Source organism: Hippoglossus stenolepis, chromosome 12 (genome assembly GCF_022539355.2).
Source record: "Hippoglossus stenolepis isolate QCI-W04-F060 chromosome 12, HSTE1.2, whole genome shotgun sequence".
In the NCBI taxonomy this organism is placed as follows: domain Eukaryota; kingdom Metazoa; phylum Chordata; class Actinopteri; order Pleuronectiformes; family Pleuronectidae; genus Hippoglossus; species Hippoglossus stenolepis.
The window spans coordinates 4,279,782-4,286,761 of NC_061494.1; the positions used below are offsets into that span (position 1 = coordinate 4,279,782).

The 6,980-nt window shown below is 42.1% G+C and overlaps 1 long non-coding RNA gene across 1 annotated transcript in view; it reads right to left on the reverse strand.

Annotated features, from left to right (window-relative positions):
* Positions 1-4,788: 4,788 nt before the first annotated feature.
* LOC118119254 overlaps positions 4,789-6,980 on the reverse strand; it is a 78,344-nt gene continuing 76,152 nt past the window's right edge. Inside the window, exon 3 of the long non-coding RNA XR_004698062.2 lies at positions 4,789-5,554. This is a non-coding gene — a long non-coding RNA (uncharacterized LOC118119254). The remainder of the gene's footprint in view (positions 5,555-6,980) is intronic.

Consider the following 6,980-nt stretch of genomic DNA (forward strand, 5'->3'; position numbering starts at 1 on the left):
GGAGCTGGATGTGTATGTTACTCTGTTTGGAAAAAGGCTTCACTCGTGTTTTAAGGACCCTTTGTTTCCGTAAAAGTCCAAAACTGTAAATATCTTTTCAACTTCACCGCAGTCAACTAACTCCTGTATACTACCAATTCCTCAAAGAAAAATAACAAGCTGAAATGCGTTGTGGTCGGACAGATATCACATGCCCACGAGAAACCTTCTGGTGCGCACCAGAAAGTTTCAAAAAACCAAACTTTATTCTTTTTTTTTTTGCCTCCGTATTGTCCTCTATGTGTATGATGCCGCTTTGTCATCGTAAGTTATAAGTAGTCTTTTTGTTTTTATTTATTTTTGCATCTGTCGGGAGTCAGAAATGTCATCAACACACCCACACGCTCGCTGTGAATCCTGCGGAGGATTTCCAATTCTAATTTTTTTTCCAATTTCCAATTTCCAATTCCAACACATTCTCCATTTTTTTGCTTTTACTGAGAGGCTGGAAGGCAAAACTCCGGAGAAAGTCCTTTCACTGGAACATTTGCGTTCTCCCATACCGCCAGTAGCCTTCAGTAACTCATGCTTCTTGTTTAGGAATATTTAGTCAGCCAAACCATGATCCAGCAGTCCACACACACACACGCACGCACACACACACACACACACACACACACACACACACACACACACACACACACACACACACACACACACACACACACACACACACACACACACACACACGGCACTAAGCCATGATGTAGATCTTCTTTTGAATAGCCAAACACACAGAGTCACACACAGATTTATACAGCACTTTGCACTGTTATTTCTGTATCCTGCCTGGTGCCACTGGAATGATTTACAGCCTCTGTCCTTGTGCTAACAACACAGCTGAGAATCCCTCCCTGAGATTGAGATGTCACATTCAACTCATACCTGCTCCATAAAAGGAACGTAGCCGGTTATACTCACCCGTCCATTCAAAGATCACTTCATTTCTGACCTCCTAATATGAAGAGGCCTTGACATTGCCACAGTGGTTGCAGCAAAATCATCTCCTTAGTGTATCTGATGAGCTAATACCCACGCTGGACAAACATGATGGAGACTTTTGAATTGGTGAACAACGATATGCAGTCAGCACATGTCAGGCCTTCACTAGTCATGAGTGGCTGATAAATAAATAAATATACTGAGAAATAACCAGCAGATCAATTAGGTCAACCTCCTCATTGAAGGGTGTAAATTGTGACCTGGATATAACATCCTGGGTCTATCTGCTATTCTAACGGTTGTACACTGACACATGATGTGAATGTCATGAGTTTTATAGGTATTTTATAATAAACCAGTGTATGGAAAAAATGAAATTTTGGCAATAGATGAAAGGTCAGGAGATAAAACTTATTCCACTTTAACCTCTGGTGAACAGATGTGTGTGCAAACTTTCACAGCTACTCATTCAACAGTTGTCAAGATACCTAAAGACAAAAGAAAACCACCCTCATGGTGGCGCTGTACGAAATGTCAGAGGGTCACCAAAATCAGCAGGATACATTATCTTGGCGCCATGGATATTGCTACCAAATTTTGTGCCATTCACTGCAGTCGGTGAAATACTGGACGTATTGTGTGAAAGCACTGGTGATGGTGGCCCTAGAAGAAAAATGTGGGCATTTGCCAAATTTGCTGCTTGTGACAAAAATGCTGAAATGAAACTGCCCTAAAGCTGTCGTCCTCCACAAAGTAGCTAAAAACCCTTCAGAGTTGCCTATCAAGCAAAAAGGTGTCAAGCATTAGGTATGAGATAATAAACATTTTGATCAAGTCCTCACTGTCAGAAGTTATTTTACTCTCTATTGCGGAAACAATCCATTTGTCTGGATAAAAATCACTTATTTTAAAAGATTTAAACATCTTGGAACTAGTATACTATGATACTAAGTCCTTATATATGGACCTGTGCTATTATTTTTTTTATCTTAAAGCTTTACACAAGTCAGAAAAAGCCAGAGCTAGCTGAACTGAATATTCTACTTGCTCCCTGGCCAGTCACGACGAGGTGCTGCAGAGACGAGAGCAGAGCTGCAGTTTGATTGGATGCATGTGTATAATTTAGCCAGTGTGTCTAAAGGTCATCAGATCAAGGTGGGTTTCGAGGCCGTTCTTTCAGCTTTGTTTACATGTAGTCCAGTCTACTCCAGGCAACGTTGCTGTTACATTACGCAAAACCTTAGCTGATTGGATCACGTAGCAGCAGACTTCAGCCACAACTTTGACTAAACAAATGAGGACGACTGCCCCGGCGAAGCCTGTAAAGCCCAGACACACACGGGATTTACATGAATGCATACGTCTGTCTTCTTCTATCTCTCTCTCTACCATGCTCACTCTTTCTCTTCCGCTCTTAATTCAAGGACCCTCACCCCCTATGGCACTCAGTGACTCAGCCAGGCCCAACAGTTGTGGTGATTGATGACTTCAGCCAGGGCCAGGCTGCAACCACAGACACACACAAACACACATTACTCACCCCAAAGATAAGCAAATGGTCCACAAGCCGCCAATGGCCCTAAGTGCTCCGCAAACACAGGTAACACTGGCCTCGTTTCAAAAGGCTTCATTACCTAACCACAGCTGGCTACCTCTACGGAGCAGAAAAAAGAGAGGCGGGGGCTGGAGGGTTAATATGCTGGTCTGCTTTCATCTCTTCATCTGGTCGCATGAGGCCAGATCAAATCGCTGGCTCTGTTTTCAGCAGCGTCTCTGGGATGCCCCCGGCTTTGACGTTCGCTCTGATGAATAATAACTCTCTGCTACATATGAAACTTTCTGGGTGCATTGCCTGAGAGATCTGCCTGAGCTGCTGTACCTGTAAGTTCAGTGAAGGTGAGGTGGAAAACGTACAGACCCTGTAACCCAGTACATTCACCAGGGGTTACCATAAACAACTGACTGTACAGTTCAGGACAGGTGGTGTGTCAACAGTCAAAAGCTACATGCAAGCTCTTTGCACATCAAATCTGTATTTTACAGCCAATATTTTGAAAGAATCAATGTGACCCCACATGGGCGTTGCCTGGCTTGGCCCTCTGGGGCTATAGCCAGTCGCCACTTTCAGCGGTGAATGCGCGTGTGGGACAAGGAATGTTTTGCTTTTCATTTCAGCGCCCATGTAATCAGATTACAGTGTCCACACTGCTTGCAGAATCTCCTGCTGCATTGTAAAAAACAAAAAAAGCTCGTACTTTTCACCATCGTTGATCCTCGTTGGTATTATTTTCTGTTACTAAGCAACCAACTGGAGAGTAGACAATCTTCTTCCAATCTCAAAAAGTGTTTGCACCATTTTGCTGCACTTCCTGGGCTGATATATTGAATTTAACTAGACCTGACACTGTCAGATACAGGCTAGTTAACTGTAGTTAAAGTTTTAAAGTAAAAATAATCGTTATTTTTTTAAGCCCTATGACATTAGATCATTTATACTGAAGCAGCTGTGTAAGCAGCAAGTGAAGCTACAGTAAAATACATTATGAACTGTTTTATATACAGGGACATTAGATATAATGTGAGAGCTTGTTTCTGTCTTTGATTTGTGGTGAGTTACTGGATCATTAAAGCATTTGAGAACTTGAGAGAGAAAAAGCTTATGACAAAAGAAAAAAAAGTTTGCTTTTTCAGAAGCTAAACATGTTTAAAACCACTGGTTTAGTCTTTAACAATGGGTTTTAACAGCCGTTTGAAATATTCATTTTAAAAGGAACCAAAGCTGCCAAAAAAATTCCATGGAGTATAAAATACAATCATTCTCTCTCTGATATGTAAATCAGAGTAGAAGTACAAAGTCGCGAAATTACTAAACTACAAGTACCTATTAGTAACCTTATTGTGTTGAATGAAAAATAAATATTTGAGACTAACAGTATTTGTGACATTGTGTAGTGTAAACTGTCCAGCCTGCAGAACTGGAGTAATCATATATCTTATGCAATGCCTGGATGAATTGGATGTTCTCTTAACTAAGGGGAAAAATTGGCTTGTTTATTTGATCAATAAGTTTCTTAATACAATAACTAGCAACTAGGGGCAAAATATTGAAATCTACATTGGATAAACTCAGTGCCCCCCCACCCTCGGGCTCTGAGCTCAGCCCCGGATGTTTTACAGTGCAGCTGACGCCCCAGCAACCCCATGTTGTGTCGGTCACGTCTATACACCGACTCCGAAAATTTCACCCGTCATGAATTTGTCAAAAGCGTTCCAGAGAGTTGTTTGAACACTCAGAGCCAGACACAAAACAAGCATATCTGGCATTTGATTAAGATATTTCACACTTTGTGTTTTGTGCCCGGTTGCACTGATAATCGCTGATTAAATACAGGCCTAGTGTGTGTGTGTTGTGTGGTGTGTGTGTGTGTGTGTGTGTGTGTGTGTGTGTCTCTGCTGTTCGGGATCAATTGGATCATGGCTATCTTTTGAAGGTGCTTGCTAGTGCTATTGGTTGCAAAGTGTTGCTAATTGTGTATCAAACCTGACCACTGACAACCTGAAATAGACTTGGAGGAGATTCGGATGATTTCACAGCTCCTTGATCAGAAAATGAAATTAATAGTTTTCTTGTTCTTTTTCCAAGAAGTGAAAGGAGCACAAAATGGTCCTCACTGTGCGTGACAATTTTAATTAGATGATGGATTTAAAAAATACATGAACACTTCACATCACATATGTTACATGTAAAAATAAAATGACATAGCCTTCTAGTGGCTACACTGATTATGAGGGGAGCCACAGGGAAAGTCTGTGACCGAAGAATTTGGTCAGGTTAGATAGTTGGAATTTAAAATGAATAACCTCTGTTTGTTTCCCCTTTTCAAAATAATGAAAACAACGGCCACCATCATTCTGTAACCTTAACCATGTGTTTGATCTAAACCACTTTCCATAACATGAGCAAATTATTTCTTTTAAACCAAATATGATCTTTGCCATAACCAAATCTTAAATTTGACCAAAGCGCTGTCACATCATTTGACTTTTGTTTATGTGAAAAACTTGTTTTAGTGAATACATAAATTACGAGTGGATAAGGCTGCAAAATTGTTTAGAGGAGTTGCCACTGAAAGCCATTTTAACTGGTGTGAATTGAGCTGGATACACTTGCCGCCATCCACAAAAGAGACTACCGCAAACTCTTGGAAGCAACAGTACTATCCAGGCCTAGAGAGAGTTTGATTTGTTACTGACATGATAGATTTTCAGTGACGTACACCTTTATTCTGAGGTACAACTTTATTCACAGGTCCATATTCAGATGATTAATACCCAGGAAGGCATCTTCTCCATCCCCTTCTTGTGCAACAGGCCAGAGAAGGCAGATGAAAGAATCGTCCACAGCGGGTCCTGGCTCCAGCCCCCCTCCATCCATCACAATCAACGCCAGCAGTCGGCCCAATTAGGCCCCCGGAACACTCAGGGCCACAGCCTGATTGTTAACACTGTGAAAACAAGGAGAGAAGGATGGGGAGGAGGGGGCTGATGTGGGGCGATGACGGGATGCTGAGAGCTTAGAGGGAGTTTGGGGAGAGATGGAGGAGAAAAGGGGGGAGGAAGGTCAGATAGCTGGCGGCCCCATTTCCTCTCTAATGGTCTCCAAACGAGGATATATGAGGGAATGTTACCCCTTAAAGCAGTTGACCCGTAGGAGAGGAGGGCAGCCACACCCACCTCCGAACCCTCATTTGACTTACACGACACACATGCACACACATCTACACAAGTCATTAAAAAAAGAAATGGATGGTCATGCATGAGCATAATTATGCATAAAAAGAACGTAAAACGTGCACACAAATGAAAGCCATAAACACAAATTACGAGCAAGAGTACGCCAAGGGGAGGTCGTTCCTAAATATAACCATGCATCTAACACACACACACACAAACTTGTAGCGTCATTTCCCAGCATTCCCAAAACCCCAATTACCACTAATCTCTAATTCGTCTCAGTTCCTTCATTGAGAAGTCATTAAGTGCTGCGGCGCACATAGCTGTGCTTCTCAGCCTGATCAACTCTCCGTCTATGGTGGAACTATAAGTAAACAACAAAAAGAAACACCTGGATTGGGTTGTCACAGCAAACCATAAATCATTACTAACGTGCGTAAGTCCTTAACGACTCGCTGGTTTTAAAAGGTTGTTAGAAAATTGGGTGGCACTATTACTTTTCAAGACGTGTTGCCAGTAAAGATGTCAAATGTAAAAAACACGCACATCATTTGCTGGGAAATCTCTGTGAGACCGTCCAACACAAAGCCATTAACAAAAAAGAAAGTCTCTGTAGCATCAAGAGCTATAATATATCTTCCAAATACAACAGCTTTAGAGGCCAAACCAAAAATCCAACGGGTAAAAAACAAAACAAGTTGTGGTTTTTTGGGAGGGAGGTGGTCTCTCGGAGGGTACTGCACCAAGCCAAGAAATAGTCCAGCCCATAACCCCTGTACTGTAAAAAGTGAGTATTAGTGAGTATCAGAGGTGCTGGTAGTCTGCCTCTATTTCATGTTTACCCTTTTTTTTTACCCTTAATGCTAGGCTACGCTAACCTGCTGCTGGTTGCAGGATGATATTGAGTGGGCAGATGTGAAAAGGATTTCGATCTTCTCACTCTTAGCAGGAAAGCAACCAAGCATAACTGTCTAATAATTCCAGAAATCTCTGTGTGTATGTTGAGGGCATATCTCAAGAACCGTTCATCTTATCGCCTTCGCACGTGGCGTGTGTTGTTAGTGGCCAAAGGAAGTGCACTGTTGAATCCGGTGGTTGGGGTGGACACACACTATGTTCAATATTAACGACCAGCGCTCTGTAGCAGCAGCAGCTGGGACTCATTCACGTGAGTGACGTTGTTAATCAGGACAACATCTCGTTTGCAACAATGACAACTGATTGTTCAGTTCAGGGTTCTGCGTACTGAGTGAATAAACAAGTTA